At 36.1% G+C, this 27,880-nt stretch overlaps 1 pseudogene; it reads left to right on the top strand.

Moving 5' to 3' along the window:
• Positions 1-13,351: 13,351 nt before the first annotated feature.
• On the top strand, positions 13,352-14,143 carry LOC149250872 (leucine aminopeptidase 2, chloroplastic pseudogene; annotated as a pseudogene).
• The last annotated feature ends 13,737 nt before the right edge of the window (positions 14,144-27,880 follow it).

Raw genomic sequence — 27,880 nt, 5'->3', positions numbered from 1 at the left:
TCTAAGTGACAGCTTCCCAATAGCAACTTCAATCCAGAATTTTAGTCCCCAACAACAGAACTTCAACCCCCAGCAAAAGAATTTTGGACCTGCAATAGATACAAAATTTCATCCCCAGCAACTGCCCATAAACGTTGCATGTGTGAGATATAGATAACCCAAAAAATTGAATTAGGTCTTCCCATCTTCTTTTGTCCTTCTCCTGCTACTTCACTTTATTTTATGTTTCTCTTCCTTGAAAATCGAACTTATTGAGTGAGTGCTCCAAATAGGTTGAAATGTCTCTCTATATATAGCCTTTATGCTAGGTCGAATTGCCCTAATGTAGGTCAACTTCTGGGGATAGGGTCAATTTGGTGTGGAGGTGACAAATAACCTTTTTGACTCAAAATAATTCATTTTACATGATACAAAAGCCCAAGAAGGTTCTAATAAAAATGATAATGAATCTAATGACTCAAGACAAAACTTAAAAGCCTACAATGGAGGCTTTGACCTAGAAAACATTGACCCAAGAATGAAACCCATGCTTTAATAAGTATTTTTTTTAATAATAAAATTATTTTGACAAGTACAATTATGAAGACCGATACTAGTTACATTCTTCAACACTCCCTCTTAACTAGGGAGTTATTCATACTTACATGCATTTGAAGGTACATGAAAGATCTCAAAATGAAATGAACTATAAAGAGTTCTAACACACGATGTACTACATATTAGATACCTGCCTAGGGTACTCTAATTGGGTGGGACTAAGGTGTACTCAAGCTTTAGCCACTCTAGGTACCATCGATATTTTAATCTCTACCACCAACCCAGGGATCTAGGTGTGTATCCAAGATCAGAGCTCCATGAAGAATGCCACCCTCCCTAAATTGGGATATAAACATCAACACATCGGTCGGCCAGATGTCCTCCCAAACATCTTGCCATAAGATGTTTCATCTCTCCATATCAACTAAATATAAAACATCAACCAATCCAAGCATGCTTCTAAAATATTAAAGCTTCTTATTCAGAAGAGATTTCATCAACACATCAGCTACTTGTTCATTTGTCAGAAAATATTGTAGCTTCATGACCCCATCTTGTACCAAACTCCTAATGTAGTGGTACTTGTTGTTCATATGCTTCGTCCTTGCATGAAATATGGGGTCTTCAGACATCTTGATGTTTCTTTGATTATCACAATTTATCATCATAGGATCTAGAAGCTTTCCAAACAAATTCGACAAGATTTTTCTTAACCAAAGAGCTTCTTTTCCTACTTCACATGCACCAACATATTCTGCTTCAGCACTACTTAACGCAACAGGATATTTTTTTTCTACCCATCCATGAAATTATTATAGATCCCAAACTAAAATAGCCACTAGTAGTGCTTCTTCCATCAGTCTCGCTATCACCCCAGTCAAAATCGGTAAAACTTGTTAACTTGACTTCCTTTCCATCATACTTTAGATAGCGACGTATTGTTCCACGTAGGTATCTCAAGATATGCTTTCCATCATTCAAATGGTCATGAAGAGGATCCAACTAAAATTGACTAAGAACATTTATAGAAAAACATATATCAAGTCTCGTATTTACCAAGTACATCAAAGAAGCCGCCAACTTACGATAGTTAGTATGATCGACGAGACTAGAGTTGGAGCTTCTCAACTTCTTGAGATTAGTAATCATGGGAGTAGTCATAGGCTTGGAATCCATCATACCAAACTTCTTTAACATCTTGATTATGTATTTACCTTGACCAAGATATATCTCACTAGTTTTTTTCCAGACTTCCAAGCCCAAGTAATAGTGCATGAGTCCCAGATATTTCATTTTGAATTTAGCTACCAACATTTTCTTGCATTATAATATCTTGTGCTCCACACTTGTACTAAACAAATCATCCACATATAGTAGTATAATGATTGGTTCATTCTTCAATACCTTGATGTAGAGGTTTGCATCGATAGAACTTTTGACGAACCCAATTCTTAAGAGATATGCATCCATCCTTGCAGACCATGCCCTAGGATCTTGCCTCAAGCCATATAGGGTTTTCTTGAGTCTGCAAACATGTGTATCTCTACTGTTTATTTCAAATCCTTCTGATTGTTCCATGTATACTTATTCATCAATGGTTCCATTTATAAATGTTGTTTTGAAATCCATTTGATGGATATTCCATCCCATAGTAGCAGCTAGCAAAACCAAGGATCTTATAGTTGTATGCCTAGCAGTAAGAGAAGTTGTTTCTTCATAGTCTATTCCTCCCTTTTGTGAGAAACCCGTTGCAATGAATCTAGATTTTTATTTGGCTATTCTCTCAGCAATGGCATGTTTGATTTTGTAAATCCATTTGGAGGTGACAACTGATTTGTCACTAGGTCTAGGAACTATTTCCCAAACCCCATTCTTCATGATGGATTAATATTCTTCTTTCATCATCTTCTTCCATTCTTCTTAATGAGAATATTCTTCAAAGATAGCTGTATTTTCTTCTATTAATTTTTCATTATGCTGCATATCTCGAATATCTCTTTCGTATTTTTCTTTCTCTAAAAGTTCCTTTAGTAGCTCCATGTCCTTTGGAATCTTCAAGTTTAGCTTTTAACCAATTTGGCCTCTTCTTTGTTTCGGGAATGATTATAGGTTGAATAGGCTCACTTGTTCCTTCTTCTTCTTCTTCTTGATTTGTAGTCATCTTGTCATGATGCTCTTCTTCTTCAAATAAAGGTACATATTCTTCATCAGATTCGACTGGCATATCCTTGGATCTTTTGTAGGCATGATTTTCATCAAATATAACATCTCTACTAACTTCAATCTCTCTTCCTTCCTTGACGTAGATTCTATAAGCCTTTGATGAAAGGTTGTAACCAATCAAGATACATTTTAAGCTTGTAGAATCCAGTTTCTTTTGCTTGTCTTTTATGTATGCGGGACACACAAAGATTCGGAGATGGTCTACAAATGGTTTCTTCCTTGTGAATGCTTCTTCCGGTGTCATATTATCAAGGATTCTATGGGGACTTCTATTTTGTATATATATTGTTGTCATTGCTTCTTCTCCCCATAAAAGCTTTGATAGATCTTGATCAAATATCATAGTTCGTATACATTATTTAATGGTTTTATTTTTCCTTTCTATGACTCTATTATGCTTGGGGTTGTAGGGAACAATAAGCTCCCTCTTAATACTTGCTTCTTTACAATATGCAATTAATTATTTTGAAGTGTATTCCCCTCCATTTTCAGATCTCAAAGCCTTTATATTTCTTTTGTTTAAAGTCTCCACTTCGGATCTAAATTCCTTGAACTTTTCAAATACCTCATCCTTTATCTTGAGAAGATAGATCCATGTCTTTCTAGAGTGATCATCAATGAAGGTCACATAATAAAGATGACCTCCAAGATATTTGTTAGGCATTGGCCCACACACATAGAAATTAATGAGGTCTAATATTGCCTTATACCTTTTATCACTGCTTGTAAAAGGTTTCCTTGTATTCTTTCCCAAAGCACATCCCTTGCATACTCCTTCAAGATCTTCCTTGATGTTAGGGATGTGTTTTACCATTTGACTAAGAGAGTGCATTATCTTGTAATGAATATTCACATATCTTCTATTCCAAAGTTTGATAGTATTGATCTCCATGTGAACTAGGGCTTGAGGAGATGGTGTTATAACCATATATAGCCTTCCTTCACGAACTCCAATAACTTTTGCCTTTTCAATACTTGAATCTTTTCCCCAAACCAAAAATTTACCATCTACAAATGCAGCCATATCGCCTTTATCTTATAAACAATAAATGGAAAGTAAAATATTTTTCAAACCTAGGACATAGAGTATTTGTTGAGGTGTAGCTTAGTTCCACTTTCCAGCTTCAATGATATAGATCCAAGGCCCTCGACTGCATAATTATTGTTGTCTCCTAGCTCCACTGCATGAGATGATGGTTACCTTGATAGAGTATGAAGTTGTCCACTTTCTCCCCTCATATGTCTTGACGCTCCACTATCAATGATCCATGTGCTATCATCATCGAGAGTACCTATAAGTGCATCCAAGAATCCTTCACTCTTGACTATCCTAGATAAATTGCAGATGATTCTTCCAATCCAACTTCCAGCAATTCTCACGATATTTAGTCCCATATTCAAGTAAATTTCTATAGATGGAGCAACATTTTCTTCTAAGGTTTCTTTTCCTTTCTTCAAGTGATAAACAACAAAGTGATTTTCAACCTTCTTCCACCTTAGCTCTAATACCATGTTGAGAAATCAATGCTTATAGAAATTAGGGTTTGATCCTCTTTCTTGATAATTACTTGTGAATTATTTTGGCTTCTTTTAATTCTTTATTATTTTATCTTTCAATAAAAAATTACCAAATTATATGTATATGAATATCACAAGAATAAGAGACACAACATGTAGGCGCTCAGCCAAGGAAAAACCCCTTCAAGGGGAAAACCCAGTCCAACTATTCCACTAGTACCTTTAAATCAAGATGAGGCAATCCAAGACCTATCCAACCTAAAAAAAGACATCCTCCAACCACCAATTCAGTCCTTCCCTTCAATAGATGATCCTTGTCAAATTCTCCAAGTGATAGCTTCCCATTAGAAGCTTCAATCCATACTTCTAGTCCCCAACAATAGAACTTCAACCCCCAGCAACATAATTTCAAACTTGCGGTAGATACAGAGTTTAAGCCCCAGCAAATTCCTCAAAACGTTGCATGTGTGAGAGATAGATAGCCCAGAAAATTGAATTAGGTCTTCCCAACTTATTTCGTCCTTCTCCAGTTACTTCACTCTCTTTTCTACTTCTCTTCCTTGAAGATCAAACTTGTTGAGTGAGTTCTCCAAATAGGTCGAATTACCTCCTAGTCTATAGCCTTTTTGTTGGGTCGAATTTCCCTAATGTAGGCTAACTTGGTATAGAGGTGACAAATAACCTTTTTGACTCAAAAATAATTCTTTTTACATCATATAAAAGCCCAAGAAGGGTCTAATAAAAATTATAATGACTCTAATGACTCAAGACAAAAACTAGAAGCCTTCAATGGAGCCTTTTACCTATAAAACATTGACCTAGGCATGAAACCCATGCTTTAATATGTCATTTTTTTAATAATAATAAAAAAATTGACAAGTACAATTATGAAGAGTGATGCTAGTTATATTCTTCAACAGGGGGCTACACTAACAATAACAATAAGGAGTCTACACTAGTCTTATAGGGACCTAGCATGCCTCTCTCCTTCAAAAAAGTGTTGTCCTCAATTCTTGAGTAGTTCTGGATGCTTCTATATAAAATTATCATCCTCCCATGTGGAATATTCAGCGGGTAAGTTCTTCCACTTAATGAGATACTCTAAAATTGATCGATTTCGTAGTTGTTGGGTTCTTGTTTCTGTGACTGCTTCAGGCTTCAATATGATTTTCTTTCCTTGTCAAGTTCGGGAAATATTGTTTGAACTGGGCTCTCGTCACTGATAACCTTATTTAAGCATAAAACATGGAAAATTGGGTGTACTCGAGAAGATGCAGGCAGCCCCAATTTGCATGCCATGGTACCAATATTTTGCAACAGCTTGTAAGTACCATAGTACTTGGGCAATAATTTATAATCCTTCTTAGCTTGCTTGAGGGACATTTGTTTGTATGGTTGTAGTTGTAAAAATACTCAGTTTCCTACATCAAAACTTCTTTCACTATGATGTTGATCTAATTCTTGTTTCATTCGATTTTGCGCCAGAGTGAGGTTACCCTTTAATATTTGGAGAACTTGTTGTCAATGCTTGGTGTGATCTTCCACTGCTTGAACCTTAGAAATTTGTCTTAAAGCTGATGTGATGGATGGTGGATGATATCCATAAAGTACCATAAATGGGGTCATTTTTGTTGTAGTATGGAAGGAAGTGTTATACCACCATTCAACCAAATGTAACCACTTAACACATCGTGTTTGTTTATCATATACAAAACAACGAAGATATCCTTCCAAACATTTGTTCACTATCTCAGTTTTCATGTCCGATTGAGGATGATAAGATGAGTTATGAGTTAATTGGGTACCAAGACAACCAAATAATTTCATTCAAAAAATTTCCGTGAAAATGGGATCTTTTTCACTTATAATAGTTTTTGGGTTTCCATGTAGATTTTGAATTGTTTCCATAAATGCAGTAGGAGTTGTATTGGCTTTAAAATGATGAAATAATGCACAAAAGTGTACATAATTGGTAAGTCTATAAATTACCACCATGATGACACTCTTTCCTTCGGACTTGGGTAAACCTATGATAAAATCCATTGAGACCTTCTCCCAATGCTAACTTTGAATGGCTAAAGGTTGTAACAGACCTAGGATCATAATTGTCTCAACATTATTATTTTGGAAAACCAAACATTTTACCACAAACTTATGAATATTAGATTTAAGGCCATCCCAAAAAAATTCCTTCTTGACCCTGTGGTAAGTTTTTAGAAATCCTTAGTTCCCTCCTAAAGGAGAAGTGTGCAATTCCAAAACAATCTTTTGTTTTAGTTGGAATTCTTACATAGATATAAGCAATCTTTGTACCATAATGAGTCATTTTTCCATATAAATGTATCAGATGTATTGGGATCTTGCTGCGACTTTTGAATGAGTGTCCAAAAATTTTGTCATTCTTCCTTTTCTCCCTTGATTTAGTTATCTAGTCAAGTTGGATAATAGAAATGGAATAGGTAAATGCTTCTGCATCCTCATCCCTTCTTGAGAGTGCATCTGCAACAACATTTTGCTTCCCTTTTTTGTACATGATTTCAAAATCATAACCCAACATCTTAGTGACCCAATTTTTTTGTTCTTCTGAAGATAATATTTTATTCCAAAATTATTTAAGACTATCATGATATGTTTTTACCTTGAAGTGTCTTCCCATTAGGTAAGGGCGCCATGTCTTCAGGGCGCGTAGTATTGCCAGCATTTCCTTCTCATAAATAGGTTTGTGTAAATATTTTCACTTGATTGGATGACTTTCAAAAGCAATGGATCTTTCTTCTTGCTTAAGACAACACCAATTCCATTTCCTGAGGAATCACATTCCACCATAAGGGTTTTTCTGAAGTCTGGAGTAGCTAAGACCAAATCTTGTCACATTGCTTCTTTAATATGTTCAAAGGACTTAGTTGCTTCTGGGGTCCAAAAAAATGCATCTTTCTTCAATAATGTTGTTAGAGGTGTTGTTATTTTCCCATAATTCTTAACAAACTTGAGATAATACCCTGTCAACCTAAGAAATCCTCGAATATGCTTTAGGGTTGTGGGTATTTTCTATTCCTTTATGGCTTTAATTTTGTTAGGATCTTCCTTAACACCCTTATGATATACAATATGACCCAAATATTCCACCTCTTGTAATCCAAAGAAACATTTGGATGTTTTTGCATACAATTGTTTCTCCTCCAATAGTTTGAGCACCCTGTCAACATGTTGAACATGATCCTTACAAGACTATTTGTAGATTAGTATATCATCAAAAAATAATAACACAAATTTCTAAGGGTGGGTTTGAAAATGGAATTCATCAAACCTCGAAATGTGGAAGGTGCATTAGTAAGGCCAAAAGGCATGACCAAAAATTCATAATGACCTTCATGATTTTAGAAAGTTGTTTTCAGAATGTCTTCAATCTTCATTCTAATTTGATGATATCCTGAATGAAGATCCAACTTGGTGAAGTAAATTTCTCTATGTAATTCGTCAATGACAAGAATGGAAAATTTATCTTTAATAATGAGTTTGTTGAGCTCCCTATAATCCGAACACATACACCATGATCCATCCTTCTTGTATACCAATACTACTAGAGCAGAGAAAGAACTTTGGTTAGCTTGAATTATACCTGCCTCTAGAATTTTTGCAACCATGCGTTCAATTTCACTCTTTTGGGCATAGGGATATTTGTAAGGTATGATGTTTGGAGGAACGCTTCTTGGAATCAAGTGAATAGCATGATCATGATCATGAATAGGTGGAAGGCCTTTGGGAGTCTCAAAAACCTTGGAATTATTGTCCAAGATGCTTTGGAGATCTGGAGAAATGGATGATTTCGATGTTTGAACATTTAGTGAGCATAATTGTGCAATTATGCATCATTGTTCTTTATTCGAAATATTTGTCATTACATTAGAGCTTATTATCTTCCCTCGTTTCCTAGTGATGCCCCTTAATTCAATTTCCTTTCCTTCCCAGGAAAATTTCAAGAAACTTTCTTCAAAATTAAAATCTATCGTCCCCAAAGCTTGTAACCATTGGACTCCTAATACAACATCAACACCACCCATTAGAATGGAAAGCATTGGTTTATTCAATACATATTACCCCATGGTTATGTTTATATTATGGCACTTCCCTGAGAAATTTATAGTTCCTACATTTGAAACCATCACTTAACACTCGGGTGCTAGATATAGAAAGCAATTCAATTCCTTAGTTATCTTACAATGAATAAAATTATGGGTACTACAAGAATTGATCAGCGCTATTACCATTTTTTCTTGATATATCCTTCTATATTGAGAGTTTGAGGAGTGCTAATTCCTACCAATGCATTACAAGATATGGTTGGATTCATTTCTCCTTTCTATGGGGTTGGTTCTTGGTGTATATCCTATTCTTTTAATGTTTCTTGTTCCTTTTCTTTCTCCTCTTCACAATCTATGTAAAATAATTTCTTCTAAACACACTTATGACCCATAGTGTGTTTTCTATCACAATTGTAACAAAGCCCTTTTTCTTTTTTTTCCTTCAGTTGTTGTGGTGTCACAAATGTAGGTTGTGGGAGACTAGGAGCAAAAACACTTCCATCTTTATAGTTGTGAGTGGTAGACTTCCTTGTTGCCATAATTTTTCTTTCAACTTTTCTTGCCACCTTGAACGTCTTCTTCACTGAATTAGGTTCCCAAAGGTGAAGCTCATTTTGAATGTTATCCTTTAAATTCACTACGAAAATGTCAATCCTATGCTTATTTGAAATATCATTTACCTTGATATTTAATCTTTGGAAGTCCTTAATGTACTTCGCCATTGAATCCTTTTGTTTGTGATTTATCAATTGGCCAAAGAAGGTATTGATCTTTGTATCTTCATAATGTCCTATCAATTATTCCATAAAATTTCACCAAGTCACAAGTGATTTACGAGAATAAATTCATCGATACCATACAAATTTATTAGGTTCTAAATATAAAGATGCAATTTGTACCTTTTGTGTGTATTGCACATCATGTAGATCAAAGTATTGCTCCATCTATAGCATACATGTTACAAGATCCTTTCCATCAAACTTCTTCATATTGATCTTTGGAATGTGGTGGAGGCTTAAACCCAATGTTGGAGTCTCTAAAATCATATTTCATATTCCTTTTGTCCTCATCCTGATTTTCATGGAGTATCTTGTCACCAATATAAAGCATTTCTTGTAACAACTTTGTCAAACATTCCATGTTTGCTTTTAAATCAATCCTCAAACCATCCATCTTAGTTTCTATGCCATCCTTAAAACCTTCCATGTCTACTTTTAAGCCATTCTTCAAACCATTCATTATATCTTCCATTTCATTTTTGGCTACTATTTGCGAGAGTGAAATTTGTTGCACTTGGTCTTGTAATTTTGATATATCATGTTGCATTTCATCCTCTTCTTCATGCATCAGAGTAGAGATTTTTTATTATTTACTAGGTGTGTGCATTTTTTTTATTTTGACGAATTTTGGAATCAAACAAGGATATCTATGTTTCACTATTCCTTTTGAATCACTTCAAACTGATTTTTCAAAAAAAAGTTAATGCAAAATTTTTTAAAAAATACACACATTTTTCTTGCTTTTTAGGAGCTAGATATTGAAACTCGTGTATCTTTGTAATTTCGGTTCTCCAAGATCTGAAATTTCGTCCTATGGTATCCCTCTGAGTCTTCTTTCCAAGCCACTAGTCAAACCGAGATTGGATTCTTCAATATAAATTTATGTCGAATATCCCACAATGGTCTGATTATGGATTTGTTCAGTAGAGTGAACTTGTACAAAATTCCATGTGTCATTGTTTCAACCTTTGGCCCTAAAGATGATACACAAAAAAATATAGTTTGTGCACTTTCAATCACTTTTTACGAAATTCAAATATGATGCTTGTAGAGAAAGTTATCACGATTTTCCTTAGGTCACCTATTTGAGACTGAATTCTAGAGCCTGCAAAAACCCTAACTTCTGCGGACCATATCTCACAAAATATAGTGAACCAAGATCTGAAACTTTGATACGAAGTTCACCAATCTTTATGCTCTGCGTGATCAAAATTTTTGCTTCTGAAGCCTCCTAAAATATTAATTATAGTTAAAATTCCAAAATGACCTATTTGAAGCATCCAAACCCTAAAATCCAAAGCTCTAATACCAAATGTTATGCAACCAGATCACTAAACAGAAGAAAAAAATAGATCAACAACTTGAAAATTAACCTCTTCGAAGGGGAAAACTCGATTATATTACCTAAATGAACAATTATTGGATGATACAAATGAAAATACCTCCTTGGTGTATATAGGAGTCTAAAGGGTCACAATATAATCAGAGCCTACATAACAATAATGTGAGGGAACAACAATAACAATAAGGGGGATACACTAAAAATAACAATAAGGGGGCTACACTAGTATTATAGGGACCTTACAGATAATGACCTTGTAGGTGATCAACCAATGAAACAACAACAGAAGCTTAAGCAGTCATATTTTTGCACCTACATGCTTTCCTCTAACCACCACATAGTCCAATATCCATTATTCTTATCAATTACAGGATCACTATAATAGTTACAAGGCAACTTGTTTTATGATTGCTCCAATCTATCTTGAAATCAAAATTCATCTAAATATAGTTGGCTTCATGACAAGGTCCTAGCACTGCTAAGCACCCCTAGCCTCTTCTCCCTTCAATTATTAGGAATCTTCTAGAAATAATCCATCATTCTTGTTCTCAAATTCAACACAACAATTAGCCTCAACTAGAGCATTCATTAGCAGTTGTCTCAAACTCAACATCAATAATTGTCTCAACGTTACATACTAGTTTAAATGCCTCATGTTCAGTTCTCAGACTCTTCAAACATGCATCAAATTTAACTTAAAACTTGAGGTGAGAAATTTTACTTTGAGTTCTTTTGATTCGTTAAAACATGGTAAACACTAACAACAAAGCCTTGGGCTATTCTAATCTTAATGATTGATTTTTCCTATCATTCTAGCTCTTAAAACCTTACTCTCACCTTATTGTACACCACTTACACTTATCATTCTAATTCCTCTCTACCACCTTACATGACTTTCTATCAGCCGATAGGGAAATCATTACCTATTGTAATATGCGTACATGCATGACAATTCAACCATTTAAGAAAATGATTTCTCAATCATTGAATCATCATAGCCTTGAAATAAGTCCCTAGCTTACACAATCTCTTTGAAACCTTTCCTAATGCCCCCATTTCTTTGACTATCGGTAATGGATCACTACGAGTTAGAGCACCTCGACATACCCCAATGAGAGATGTGATGATTATGACAATATGGTCAAGCTCAGCATAGTTAGACAAGAGTCGTGGTTCCTAATAGCCTTGGAGGCATACCTAGAATTCAATGCCAATAAGCCTATGCTCAAGGTCAAAGGATGGCTCCCTTTCTATGGCTCCCCTTCCTCTAAACAATACATGAGTATGATAACATTGTAACCAAAGAATTTATGCAGGGGTTCAATGAGAAAATTGCCTAAATTGGTGAACTAGCGATAGAAGTAACCAAGGAATCCATGGCCCAAGCCACTAAACTCCCACAGAAAGGGGAACATTGATTCAAAAACAAATAGGTTGAGAGAGTGGTTTGGACCAAGTTTTTATGTTCTACATAGCAAAATCTGAACTGGGGAAAGGGTGTACTAAATTCCTAGATTATTGAAAAATGGACTAATTTTCTATTTATTCTAGAGAAGTACATAACATGTGAGGGACGGTACACCATCACATTCCTCTATTATATTCAATTACTTCTCCATTTTGAAGTAGGTGAACACTTTAATTTTCCTTTTTCCATATGTAAAAGTTAGGGACAAATGGAAAAACGAATTCAGCAAAACCCTCAAAATGTCGATTGTAGCTTCTATCATCATGGTTTGTTCAAAATTCTAATTGTAAAAGAACTACAAAATAGGGGTGACAGTTGGAAAGCATTTGTAATTCAAACTAAATTTACTAATGAGGGAATTACACATCAAGAACCATCTAAAGAAGTACCTGGAACAAGAGTCAAAAAACATCGAGAGAAATTGATTATGTTCTTCGGCATAGTAATGGATATGATAGTGGGGACCCAAGAGTCCATGAAATTGAGGATTTAAACCCTTGTAGATGAAGTTCTAAATGATCTAGAAGAAGGAATGGTCAGTTTATTATCATGCCTAGAAGAATTATAAAAATCATGACTAGGAGATAACCCCAAAAATAAACTTAAGAGGCTAAGATCAAATAATTCAAGGTCCTAGATAGGTATGTGAAAAACAATAATTCTATTTTGAAAGATAAAATTGCCCAGCTATATGAAGAAATTGAGAAACTAATAGCAAAAAACATGAAGCTACTTAAGGTAGCTATGAAATGGTGTAAGTGAATCAATACTTGGCACTACATAATAGAACTCTGGAGAAGTAGCTTTAGAAAGCAAAGAAGAGGAATGGGGCCGATGTGAATATATCCATTGGCACCCATCGATATGGTGAAATACAACCAATTTTTCTCAATTTTGAACAGGATCATATGAAGACACTAGCAACATGTTTTGTTTTCCTAAGAAACACAAAGACTCAAGCATGGGGGAATCCCAGGGCTCATAACTGAGGTCATTCTCACTACCATTTAATCCCTTTTTGATCTTATAGACTCCCCTTTTTCCATTCAATTATTATCTTTCCTCCATATTCTTGATGGAAAATCCAATTAAGGACTACAAGGTAAATTGTTACTCAAGTTTTGGTTTTTCCATTGTTTCTAATGAATTAAAGGCCTTAATTCATTTTCAACAATGATAGCTTTCTAGCCCATTCCTATAACCCACACAAAGATCCAGTAACCTACTTCCATGGTTGGTATGTGTTATCACTGACAAAATTTCAATGCCAAATGTCTGCAAATAAGCACATGAATCCTTTTTAGCAGTTTCGCAGCGCTATATGTTTAGGTGGTTTCGTAGCGCGCTACGAAACTGGGGATTTGTCCGAAACCATAGCTCACCCATATCACCTTTGTCTCCTATGGGTTTTGTGGGAATATCTGGCTCGACATGTCACAGTGCTGGTTCTTATCATCAATATACAAATAATACTGCTGTGTTTTTCATCTTCAAGGTTTTTTCATATAATCCCGCTACATTGGATGTACTCACTGCAAAGATATTGGATGTAGAGCAATGTGAAGAGTTGAAAATGGGATCATATTTAGGAGTGGTTGCAGCATCTGCAAACCCTCTAAAGTTCATTCACCTTTGCTACAAGCCTCCAACTGGAGTTGTTAAGATTAAACTTGCCATAGTTGGAAAAGGATTTACATTTGATAGTGGAGGTTACAACATCAAGACAGGACCAGGATGTCTTATTGAACTCATGAAGTTTGACATGTGAGGTTCCACATCAGTTCTTGGTGCAGCAAAGGCTATTGGTCAAATTAAGCCTCCCGAGGTGGAGGTCCATTTCATTGTTGCTGCATATGAAAACATGATTAGTGGCACTGGTATGCGGCCTGGTGACATAGTTACAGCTTCAAACGGGAAGACAATTGAGGTGAATAACACGGATGCTGAAGGTAGGTTGACATTGGCAGATTTTTTGGTTTATGCATGTAAACAAGGCATTCATAAGGTGGTTGATCTTGTAACTCTCACTGGAGCCTGCATAATTGCCCTTGGAAATGAAATTGCTGGAATGTACACTCCCAATGATGAAATGGCAGAAGAAATATTCAAAGCTGCAGAAATTGCAGGAGAAAAGTTTTGGAGAATGCCACTTGAGGAAAGCTATTGGGAATCAATGAAATCGGGGATTTACTGATGTTTTTGCTGCCTTGGTTGCTGTGGTGAATACAAAGTTTCCAGAAGTTGGTAATCTCCTTTTGAAAAGGATTATTTTGCAGCTTAAGAGGGTTTTCAAACGCAATGACAAGCCTCTATTACTAGCAGCAACAAAATCTAGCAGCGTTGAAGTAATGGCAGAACGCTTTGCACCAAGCAATCATTGGTTCATTCAGACTATGAATAAAGTCTTTGAGCACGATGGAGATCCGGTAAATATTAAAGTGGCACATAATTTAATGCGACGGATTGCTGAAGGTTCTGGTGAAGATAATGAGGATGCTGATAGCCAATTGAGATCTTCTGCTGTGGATTCATATTTGCAGATACTTGGAGAGCCGAAACTTCCATCTATTCTTTTGCAAGTAATATGCTGGGTTTTAGGAAAGTATGGAACAGCTGATGGGAAATACTCTGCGCAATATATTATAGGAAAATTATGTGATGTGGCCGAGGCTCATTCGGGGAATAATGTGGTCATGGGTTATGCTACAACTGCCATCATGAAGATCTGTGCTTTTGAAATCACAGCTGGAAAGAAAGTGGCAAAACAAGTGGAAGCAGAGTTAGTATTAAAAGAAATTGGGTGCCATCTGTTGCAAATTTTGGAGGCGGTGAATTTTGTTCTTTTTTATTTACGAGGCTTACTAGGTCATCTCTTCTTAACAATCCAAAACAGTCATACTTGCATCAAGTGCTTAAATCTGCATTTGGAAGTGGAATAATGCTAAGCATAATATATATTGAAGTTTGCCGAAGACTTGGAGTTACTATTGTAGGAGCTCTAGAACAAGACGCCGCTCAAGTCAACCAAAGCTGCTCAGATAGTCGATAAGAATTCCTCATTAAAGCCTGCTGTTAGAGAGGGATTTAAAACGATTATTAACAGAGAGATTCAATTGCAGGGCCAGTGATATTTATGATATTCTCATGGATGATAACCGGTGGAAAGGATTCGCGCAGAGCAATGCCAAGATAAGCAGGGAGATGGGCGGATCATTCTCGCTCTTCGACGGGGCCATCAGGAGCTTCAGCAAGGGAAGCTCATTGTTCAAAAATGAAGATTCAGCAATTGGATAGATGGGCACTATTCTACGGTTTATATGACATTCGAGGAACCTGATTATGGAGTAACAATCGTGAAGCTGAAACAAACAGATGTACCTGGAGAGGATTGGTATGGCAATACCACTGTTGTCGAGAACACCGAGAGAGGTTGGAAAGAACTTATTTTCCATAAGATCCGAGCAGTATTTGGTTATGGAATGTAATGGCTCTCAGAATCCATGTTTTTGGCCGGTTTGAAGATCTGGTTACTTGTGCAAATGGTCTAGTGTCAATTATGGCCATTTAATTATCCACATTACAGTCACCTTCAGAAAGTTTTCTTTAAATGATTCAACCCGCTTTGTCAGGAAATCTAGCAAAGGAATTGATCTTATGATTTGTCAAAGACTATTGAAAAGGTTAATACTCTAATAAAAGACATTCTGAAGAAAAACCCATTTCCAAGCCCGGAATGTCAAGCTAGAGAGTTGGAAGGGATAGACACAGATGGTTTTAGCTATTTTGAGGGTCTCATGGAGGAAACCTCCCTGAATTCAAGCATGAGAATTTTAGAAAGTAACTACATGGAGCAATTGGTGATTACAGAGAAGCTGGAATTCGTGGGTTGGTTATTACAGGCGATGACAAGAATACAGCAGAAGCCATATGTCATGAGATTGGGGTTTTTGAGCCAGAAGTTAATCTTCAGGACAGAAGCTTCATAGGAAGAGAGTTTATGGCTCTTCCTGATGCCAAACGTCGAGAAATTTTAAGAGGACGTAGTTGCGGGTTTTCCAGAGCTGAACCTAAGCATAAGCAAGAAATAGTTCGAATGTTGAAGGATGACAATTGCAATGACAAGTTTGAAGTTAGCTGACATAGGTATTGCTATGGGAATTACTGGAACAGAGGTCACAAAAGAGGCAGCTGCTGCCATAGTTGAGAAACTAGTAATTGAAAACACTGAACTTATGGAAAAGGTTAATCAACTCAGTACCATTGTTGATCAACTCAACAAAAAGTGCAGTTCTCTTGCAGAATCAAAAGTTAGACTACAGGAAACTGCTCAAGATGCCACTGCACTGTCACCATTGACATTCAAGGAAAATAGTTCAAGTACAAAGCTGAGTAATGGTGTAGGTGTGACTAATGATCCTTCTGTTAGTATTGTTAACAATGATGTTACTTCCTACACTGAATCAGAAATAGTAGAAATCATGGAAAGCAAAGATCATGTGACAGTAGAAGATGGAGAGAATGGTCTTTCAGTCTCTGATTCTATTGGAACTGTTGAGGAAGTTAAACAGATTACTTTCAACTCCGTTAGAGAACCTGTAGATATGGCTTCAAAACTAGAAAACTGTGGTCTGTATTGTTTCCTTCTGAATTGGAGAAAATTGTTGCCACTGTTACAAAAATCTAAATGAGGTGTGGAATGTCTATAATGCGCTCAACTATTTACAGGCTCTTGTTGAGAAGTCTGAGATAATCCAGCTCCAAGTATTGTGACAGAGAAGAATATCCATGCACCTGTATTAAGCATACCAGCAGTAAAAGTTACAGTCCTATTGATGTTCAGTGGTTTTGCTTTTGCAAGCATTGCATTAACTACAAGGCTTCAACCAGGTTTAGAGCAATTGTATAAAAAACGCAGATATCAAACCTATGGCTGAGCCTACAAATTTGAAGGAGCTGTAGACTTATTAAAATTGCGGATTCAAGCATTGTTTATGTAGGTTGTCCGGTGACTGTGGCATAAATGAATACAATTTCAGGTCTTATTGTTTTAACATTTCTCAACATAAAGTCATGTTGTATCACTGATGCTCGAAGACTGTGTTTTTGAAATTACACAGCAGTTTCGTAGCGCGCTACGAAACTGCTGTAGCTGCATGTTTCAGTTGAGCCAATTAATTATGATTGATAAAGCGGCAAATCTTTTTGAAAGTTTTGTCATCACACAGGTACAGGAAAAAGGTGGCCAGCACATCATGGACGTGGAAAATCTCTATATTTTGGGTTATTAAAGAGCTGGAGACATGCTGCTACATTTTCGAAGAGGTGGTGGAAGACAGGGACCGGAAAAACAGGGGTTTTCTCCTAACATCATTGAACCATCAAAGCATTCAGCATCCAAAGCTAGCGTAGAACATTGAATCATCCTCTCAGTCATCTCGGCCAAGCTAAAAGGAGACAGGTGTCAAGGAGCAAGAAAGAATCATTCTACGAGGAGGATAGAATTAGAGTTTTAGTTTAATTAGGACTCTTTAAAATTCCAGTTTAGCACTTATTGTATTTAATGAGTCAGTTCAATAGCAGATAGGGGTCATTAGTGACAGTCATCGAGCTCCCCTCATGCTGGAGGAGGAAGCTCTAAGTAGTTAGAAGTATGTGTCTATATATAGCTGAATGATCTATGTAATTGGGGTTGGATGTTTTGGAGAAACAGAGTTTATTTTGGCTTATGTAAGAACTTGTTTTCAGTAATACAAATGACTGCTTTTTCTTCTCAGGATTCATACATTGTTTCATATGCTCAAGATATATGTGGTTTTGTTTTATCCTTTATGTTTTACAGCTTTATAGATACACAATCACTCAGAATTCACTCTGCTGCTCTGATTTCCTGTGTGTATTTGTAAGTTGAGGTTTATTTGAGAGGTGTCTTGAGTGTTTAAACATTACATGCCCTGACTTCTATGAATGAGTGGTTTTATAGTTTGCTGAAATGATGATTAACTCCATGAGCCCAATGGAAATCTTTGTAAGGTCTGTCCAGCCAACATATGTGTTAAATTTACTTTGCAAGAGTTAGCCATCTCATCAATATTTAAAATCAATAACCCTTTGAGAGAGCCCTCTCAGGCTAAGGAGGCTAAGCCTTAGTCAAAAGTTTGGTTTGAAATAGTTACACAGAGTCTACCTGGTCAGCAGCCTTCCAGTGCTTGATTTTGTGATAACAGTATGATTGTGCACTTCTAGAGGAAAAAGCACGACATGGATTCTATTCTTAGTTTCCATGAAATTGAGGATTTAAACCCTTGTAGAGGAAGCTTTGAATGTGTTAGAAGAAGGAATGGACATCTTGTTATCATGCTAAGAAAATTTACCAAAAGCATGGCTAGGATAGAATCACCAAATAAAACTAAGAGGCTTCCATCACCCGCTACCCCATTCCCTCCTAAACCTCCTAAATATTTTAGAAATAAAATTATGCCAACAAAATATAACCATGTCAAACAAAAGGAGTTTGTAAATTCTATGTCATGTAAGCCTAGAACCAAGTTTTATGAGCACATAACTCCTAACTGTACTTTTTCTAATTATGTTGGTCCATCAACATTGATGCCTGATGAATTTGGGAATACTATTGATTACTATGAGCCTATGTAACCAATTTTGTCCTTCACTACCCCAAGTAAGGATTCCTACTCTAAATTAAGGAAGAAGAATAAGAAGGTTGAGAAGCCAAATGCTGAGATTGAAGAATTCAAGGACCTAGATAGATATGTGAAAAAAAAAAATCCTATTTTGAAAGCTCAAAATTCCCAACTAAGGAAGAAGTTGAGAAACTAATAGTGCAAAACAAGAAGCTATTTAAGGTAGCTATGAAATGGTGAAAGTGAAATCAATACTTGGCACTACATAACAGAACTTTGGAGAAGCAGCTTCGAGTAGCAAAGAAGAGGAATGGGGCCAATGTGAATATCTCCATTAGCACCATCGACATGGTGAAATGCAACCAATTTGCTCAATTTTGAATAGGATCATATGAAGACACTAGCTACATGTTTTGTTTTCCTGAGGATATGTAAAGACTCAAGCATGGGGGATGTGTTATGGATTATAATTGATGCCATTCTTACCACTGATAATCCCTTTTTGATTCTATAGACCCCCCTTTTTCCATTCAATTACTATCCTTCCCCCATATTCTTGATGGAAAAGCCACTTAAGGACTACAAGTTAAATTGTTAATTATTTGTTTTTCCATTGTTTCTAATGAATTAAATGGCTTAATTCATCTGCCACTAATGATATTTTTCCAATCGAGTCCTATAACCCTCACAGAGGTTCAGTAACCCACTTCCATGGTTGGTATGATTACACACTTCTAGAGGAAAAACCACGAGATGGATTATATTCCTAGTGTCCATGAAATTGAGGATCTCAACCCTTGTAGAGGAAGCTTTAAATGATCTAGAAGAAGGAATGGGAGTTTGCTTTCATGCCCAGAAGAATTGTCAAAATCATGGATAGGAGAGAATCCCCAAATCAAACTAAGAGGCATCCATCATACTACCCCATTTCCTCTTAAACCTCCTAAATGTGTCACTCTTGAACCTATGCTAACTGAACATAGGCATGTAATAAAAAAAAATTATAACTTATGTTCCAAGGAAGCCTAGAAGCAATTTTTCCAAGCACATAACTCCTAACTAATATTTTTTTTATTCTATAGGTACATCAACACTTATGTCTAATGACTTTTAGAATACTTTTGATTACTACAAGCCTATGAAAGAAATTGTGTCCTTCACTACCACAGCTAAACCTTCCTACTCTAAATTAAGGAATAAGAATTGGAAGATTGAGAAGTTAAAGGATGAGAACAAAGAATCCAAGGTCCTAGATAGATATGTGAAAAATGATAATTCTATTTTGAAAGCTAAAAATGGCTAGCTATAGGAAGAAGTTAAGAAACTAACAGTGAGAAACAAGAATCTACTTAAGATAGCTACAAAATGGTGCAAGAGAAATCAATACCTGGCACTACATAATAGAACTTTGGAGAAGTAGCTTCAAGTTGCAAAGAAGAGGAATGGGGCCAATGTGAATATCTCCATTGGCACCCATTGACATGGTGAAATACAACCAATTTCGGTCTTTTTTTTAAGCATCATATGAAGACACTAGCTACATGCTTTCTTTGTCTGAGGACACAGAAAGACTCAGGTGTGGGGAAGACATCAAGGCATATAATTGACACCATTATTACTACCAAATATCTTATACACCCCCCTTTTTCCATTCTATTATTTTCCTTCCTCCATATTGTTGATGGAAAAGCCACTTAAGGAATACAAGGTAAATTGTTACTTAATTATTGGTTTTTCCATTTTTCTAATAAATTAAAGGTTTAAATAGTTCATTTACCACTCATAATAGTTTTCCAACCTAGTCTTGTAACCCACATAGAGATCCAATAACCCACATCCATGATTGATATGATTGTGCACTTCTAGAGGAAAACCCATGACATGGGTTCCCTTCTTAGATAGATCTAGATTGAATAATTATATTGTTTGTCATCTATCTTGATGCTTTCATAGTGGAAAAAGTGGAGGAATCAGCTAATAGGACCATTTTACTGGTGGTTTCCAGTTTGGCAATTTGGGGTCTAACACCTTTTCCAAGTAGTTTGAGGCATAAGTAGTGTTTTTGGAGGATAAACATTACCACTTAAGAACCACATCCCCTAGATATATTATATAGACAGATGCCTTTATAACAGCGTAAGAATCACCTCATTCGAATTTCGTATGTAATCGTTATGCCACCCAGAAGTTGGTCTTCCTATTTTAACCACCATGATAATTGTTAGGGTCCTATAAATATAGGACTCCTGTATTTTGAATAAGTTTGTATCCCACTGGGATATTGTAAATATTTATTTTTCAATTCAATTTTGTTAAGTTCAAAAGAAAAAAATAAATGGAAAGAAAAGAAAAAACAGAAAAATAGAAAAGAAAAAGAAAATAAAAAGGGGAATAAAATAAAAATGTGAAATAAAAGAATAAAGGATTAAAATATATATATCTAGATATAGATATATATTATAAAGGCCCCCTACAATGAGCCAGTTAAAATGTCACTTTCAGAATTCATTAGAAAATTGGTATTTATATTAAAAAAAAAAAAAAAAAAAATTGGTTATAATTTATTTCGGCATGATATGACATAGTTTTTCATTTTGCAATAATAAGCATGCATGAATGGACAATGGAGATTGCCTTAAAAACATCAACGGCGAGAGGATTTTTTCGGACACCCCCACACTCTCAACGGTTAATGGAAGGGGGGGTCCCAAAAAGTGGATTCCGCTCAAACCTTCTGAGGTGACGTGTCAATCTCACGGCCTTTTCGAGGGGTCCCCTCCCAAAACCACTCACCGCTCACACCCCCCCCCCCCCCCCCAAAAAAAAAAAAAAAAAAACCACCCTCTCCTTCACGCTTGCACCCGTCACCTCCACTTACCCCCCGCACCACTTGTCCTCCCTCCATCCTCCATGTCACTGTCACCTCATCCCTCTCCACATCATCACCCTTCCGTACCATTCGACCATTCAACATTCAAATTTACCCGCCAATTGAACGTTGTACATTTATTCCTTCCCGCTAAATCAATCTGTTTCCAAATTAATGGCCCCCCGCGCCTGAACAGTTATTGTTCCATTACAATCCCTCACCATTCCCACTATAAAACCACCACAAGAGCTAGATTTTCTTCCCTTTCGTGATTTTATTTTCTATGGAAGTAGTTACATGACGAATTTACAGTGATAAGGCGATGTTTGTCAATCATTTTCACAACATAATACATTCAATTTATAAATTAGGTGACTTGTTTCCTGATCATCCTCAGTTCAAAATGTCTACGCAGAAGGGCAAAGGAAAGATGGTTGAAAACCCCATGAATCCCCCAGTCCCAAACCTTGACAAAACTCCTTTGATTGACACACAATTCAAGATTTCTGAGACTGATTGTGAGTTTGATTTATACGAACTTCACAATTGGGAAAAGAAGAAATACCTCAACCATAGTAATGATATGAGCATCTAGGAATCCTTTCTCCCTCAATTCATTTTTCCCCAAACCCATTTCTTCCTTGAATTATCCACCTGTTGTCACCTCTGATACCTCCCTAGCAAGAAAGAAGTTATTTCCCAGAATAACGAAATTATTTTCTCTATCTCTCCTGAAAGCATTTGTCAAGCTTTACAAATAAATCCCCAAGCCTCCCTGCATCCCTTTTCCTCTGACTCATTGATGGATTTATACAAACAACTTACATTTCCCCATAGAGCTCATATTTTTTAGTGTTTTCTCCCTAAAAATGTTGAATTACCCAGAACGAACCCCCCATACCCTATTTCCATTTTCCCAAAGATGTCAGACTAGGTAATTTCAATGGTCACTCGACTACTTTCTTATTATACAGATTAGTGGGTAGATGAAGTAGTTTTAGGATTCTTGTCAGTTTTCTCAGTGGGACAAAAACCTTTAGATCTGTTTAATTACAGTGAATTCTTAGTTGATGCCATCCATGATCAGTTTATGAAATTCAAAACTAAAGGAGTGTCTAAGTATCACTTAGTGTTAATGTAACTTATGTTATATTATCAGGAAAACATATTCAAATTCCAATTGCAGAAGATGGACGAGCAGGGTAAACCTTTGTCAGTTATCCATTGGACTTCACTGGTCAGGAGGAATTCAGAGGAATACACCTATACAGATTTTGTGGACCAGTTTCTTCACACTTCTTTATGTCTATTATGTAGTGACATTATACCAAGGATATCTCTAGAAATCAAGAAGGTCTTACACCTTTCAGAACAATCAAAGGTTGGAGACTGGTACTTATACCAGAACTACACAGAGATCAGGATTTATGGATGTGAACTCCCTCCATATCGCCTACCAATTTTTGTACCAGTAAGAGTATTTGCTTTAGAGTATGCTAGACATATGCTTAATATGGATGAGCTACATTTTGTATCCAACAAGAATAAATCACAGTTCAAACTAAAAGCACAAGTGGGCCCTTACATTGTGAACACCATAGCAGCAGCAAAGGAGGTGGAGGCAGTTCTGAAACAGATGAAATTCAAGCTCAGTTTTACATGGTCCTATGACCCCTTGGGAGTAATCTCTAAGCTAAGGGTTGAACAAAAAATTACTCCATATCCTCATACACCAAGGCTAGAGATAGAACAATATGAAAACCAAGAGGAATGGGTAGAAAACACATTGCAGGAGGTTGAAGAACAATTGGTTAGTTAGTCATCATTACAAACTCCCATCCCTAAAGATAAAGAAAGCAAGAGGCCAAGGGAAAGCATGTCACCTACCAACTCAGAGACACAAGCTGCAGACTTTCTTGTTTTTAAGAGAAGGAAGAAGGATCAATAGACCACAACCAAAACTGATAGCAGAGCTAATCCTCAGGTGATCAACATTCAGGAAGAATCTTCAAAAGAAAGGGATACACAGGAGCAGACAACTTTAGTTTTGACAGACACTCCTACCACCTCACTCCCCTATATAGAAGAGATAACTCAGTCTCTTGTTTCTTCTACTTCTCAGGCTCCACCGCAGCCAAGTATTTTTGCTAGGTACAGAAAGATTAAACTAAAGAATGAATCTCTTAAAGCTTCAACATACTCAGATTTTTGGAAATAAATTTCCACTACTCGGCATAGGCTATTGTTTGATTTTGACTCAGAAAAGGGACAATTTCAAATGGAATTTTTTTAGCTCAAGGTTGCAGCCCCCAGGGGTGCTGAAGATTATAAGGCCTCAATATTTTCAGTTGACTCTAAATAGGTTCATGCAATCGATCAGATCCATTTGCATAAGCCGGCAAGTGAAATGATTTATTCAACTTTGACCAGCTTTGCCATGGTTGCTTCAAAATTGCAAACTTCACTAAAAAACATGCACTCACAGCTCAAGATCGAGAGGATGTCCTTTATGACTAAAGACACCAAAATTAGAATGTTGGAAGAATTAGTTATTAAACTAGGATATGATCTTAGTGATGTCAAGGCAGCAAAGGAAGTGATCATAAGCAATAATGTTACCATTCAGGCTCTTAGAAAACAGCTCAAACTCCCAACTATAGAACACTCTCAGACCAAAGAAGTCACTAGTTTGGATTTGGAGAAAGAAAATTTGTTTAGTTTAGTAGTGGAGCAGAATTCTCAGATACAAAAAAATGGAACAAGACATAGAGGCACTACTAAAAGAAAAGGAAAAATTGGAAGCAGCAAGTACAACAAAAGGAACAACAATAGCTGAAACTATAACTCAAACCCCATCATAGATATTAGTTTCAGATTCCTCAGAAAGGTTAACTCAAGCTTTGGGGGAATTGTCATTAACAAACAAAGAAGTAGAGAAACTGTCAGCAGCCCTAACCAAGATGAAGGAAAGTAAGATAAAGGCAGATAATGCATACTTGGAAGAAGTATAGAAGAACTTCAAAATTATTCAGTAAATTCAAAAGTATGAAGACCAGTCCATCATTATTCAAAATGTTACGAGAGGGAAAGAGCAGCATTTTGCAAACATTAATGCTAACATTACAAACTTATGGCCCTCCATTCAATTCATATTTGAAAGGGAGGAATTGGTATGAAGATTCAAAGCAGCAATAGAGCAGACAAGAGATGATATTGAGCATAGACTAGAATAAGCACACAAAATCATTAGGATGCTGAACTCTAAAACCAAAGAAGAGCTTGAAGAGCTCAATATCCATGACAGAATAGAAACAATGATGGAAGTCAAAAGAGTTTTGACTAAAAAGAATCTGATGGTGCAATTGGAGACAAATGTAAAGAGTTAGAGCTACAGGTAAAGAGATTCAATAGAAATTTTTCTGTATTGCAAGAAAAGGGACTTCCAGAGCTCATAAACTCTTATGGAAAATTGATTCCATTAAAGAATTATCAAGAAAAGATATGCAACATTGTTGCAAATGTATCAAAGTTTGCAAAGGCAAAGGGAACCATCAGTAGAGAAGCTTTCCTACAAGGTCTGCAATATGATTTGAATATACAGCACGAGATTCATCATTTATTTGTAAATAGGCCAACTTTTCAAATTTACACTGAGGTGGATGAAAGATTTAGATAATGGTGAATTTTTTAATCCCGGATGAAGAAAGGTGGGACCAATTACTAGAGTTGGTCGAGCAAGAATAAACCAAAGACATACATTTTTGGCACAAAAGCAGAAGCAAGGAGCTAAAAAAGAGCATAGTTAGCAATAGATTCCTTTAAAATTATACAGATAGCCGAATTTGTCTAAGGCTTCTATTTTTTTGTTTTGTTTTAAAGAAATATGTAATTTTGTTAGAATATCATTTTGTAATGAATTCCTTTTTCGAATATGAAAGTAGCTTAGCAAAAAGTCTATAAGTATATTGTAATAAGGCTTAACAAGGGTTCGAACTTGTATGGAGAAAGGGCTATAGTGTTATGTAAGTTATGCATTGTACTGAAGTGATCAATTTACAATAATACAAAGAATTTTTGTTCCAGGATTCCTGTGTCAAGCAATCATTGATGTACTTTCTCATGTGAAATTTTTATTTTCTCAATTTTCCATATGTTTTCTGTTTCTATTGTTTCAAGAAGATAAAGGGCCGAATTTGCTTAAGTGTACTCTGCTCTGGCTTGTAAACAATATCAATGTTTTCATTATGATGTTAAGTATAGAATTCATCCCAGCATGCTCTATATTTAATTGAACTTAAATCATATTCATCCTACACACTCCACAAATACTTTAAAAGATCCAAAAGTCTGTCTATCCTGACTTGTTATAGTTGCTCTGTCCTTTTTTTGTTTGATCACCCAAAGACTCATGACTCCATGCCCAATGGACTTTCCATGAAATTTTCAACCAAATCTTTAAAAAAAACCAATCTCATAACTCAATAACTAGCTTAATACCTTAAGACAAAATTTAAATCAGAAAGAGAGATCCCTCTCTAAAGCTGGAAGGGCTAGATCCCAAGTTTGCAAGTGGTTTTGTGGTTACCTTTGGGTTTCTCTCCACGACCTAGGGAAATTACAGAGTGATAACAATAATGATGAATAAGACTCTAGAAGAAATGATATTGTAACTCTAGTTAAGTGTTGAAGGAATCAAACACAACCACTAGTAGGCTATCATGTTGTGTTATAACTCGAACACTAGGAGGAAAAGGGGTTCCATTCTATTCGAGTGTATTTTGTTACATAGATGAGTAGAACAGTCAAGAGTGAATAGAGAGAGAGCAGATCAATGATGGCTTGTGAATTGTATCATCCCAAGGGCCACAAGTCTCACATATTTGTACTTGCATTCATTTCCATTCAAATAAAGAGAGAGTAAAGCAATTTCTATAACAACCCTTCCATTTACTGCAACTTTTGTAATGTGATTTGAAATGCAAGTGTGGGTTGTAGCGCCCACTCTAGTTTCCTGACGCTAATATGACATTATCTTAGATACTGTATTCTTTGAGGACCTCAGGTTGAGGATCCGGACACATGACTCTATTATTAGTGATTGTGGTATTAGTGGTTGTGATGTTTATGTATGTTCTCCATTGACATTATGATGATGATAGTATTAAGGGTTAGGTATGTTCTCTATTGGTATTATGATGATTGTAACATTAATGGTTATACACGTTCTCTATTAATATTATGACGATTGTGGTATAAATGGTTATGTTTGTTCTCTATTGAATTTATGATGATGATAGCACTAAAGGATATGTATGTTCTCTATTGATATCATGATGATGATAGCTTTGATGGATAGGTATGTTTTCATTGATGTTATGATGATGATAGCCATGATGGATGTGTCCCCTATGTTACCTACTTGCATTAGTTCTGGTTCACAATGAACAATGATGCGAATGACTAGGTGATGGAAATGATGTTATTATAACAATGGCTAACACTGAGAAACCTTGTTACTAATGATTATTGAGTATGGTAGGTAACCACCAAAGTCACTAACATATGACGAGTTGATGACACCTAGTTTGATGAAAAATTATATTAATTGATCTTTGAAATTCTAAGTCAATTTTGAAACCTATTATATATGTTTATCTATATTTTGATGATATGTTAGTGGTTGCAGGCACAAATTAGTTGCTTGGTCGAATGACTCACATATGGGTGATGGGGTTGTACAAGTGGATGGAACTACATGGGAGGAGTGGGACAGTGTCCCTGATCTCACCCATTAGCACTCCCACCGTGACTTGGGCTGGAAAGGTTGAAACACCTTCGCCTTGAAGATCACGATGCCATGAGGGAAAGTCCCAAAGTTGGGTCGCTCATGAGGATTTTACCGTGGGGCACACATCAAGGCGTATTCCTTGATCCCCAACACCATTAGTCTCACTATAGCAGGCAACATAAGAGATGATAGCGGTCTATGATGTTGCACCTATACTTTCCCCTCATAGTCACTTAATGCTTGAAGGTCAAGTGGTGTGGCACCCTTGGAACTTCAAGAGAAGTTCTTGAAGGGCATGACCAAACTTGGCACCCTTGGAATCCCAAATAAACTATTAGGCGTGACACCCTTGGAACTTCAAGGGAAGTTCTTGAATGGCATGACCAAACTTGGCACCCTTGGCATCATTAAAAATAAATTGATTAATAAATATAATCAAGAAATAAAAACTAGGTAAATTTACATCAAGGGTAAATGATGTTAGAAACCGAGGTAATTAAATCAAGAATAAAACTTGGGTTAAGAGGATCATGGAAAGAAATAAAATATTTTATCTTAAAAACTCTACCCTCCCCATGTTGGAAAATATTAGGTGTATTATGTAGTTTAATTAGGTAAAAAGAGGAAAGAGGG

Source organism: Pinus tabuliformis, chromosome 7 (assembly GCF_031772625.1).
Source record: "Pinus tabuliformis cultivar Carrire ecotype Pingquan chromosome 7, CPIR1, whole genome shotgun sequence".
In the NCBI taxonomy this organism is placed as follows: Eukaryota; Viridiplantae; Streptophyta; class Pinopsida; order Pinales; family Pinaceae; genus Pinus; species Pinus tabuliformis.
The sequence above is the reverse complement of the archived record's forward strand: the minus strand, read 5'-3'. Positions and strand labels throughout refer to the sequence as shown.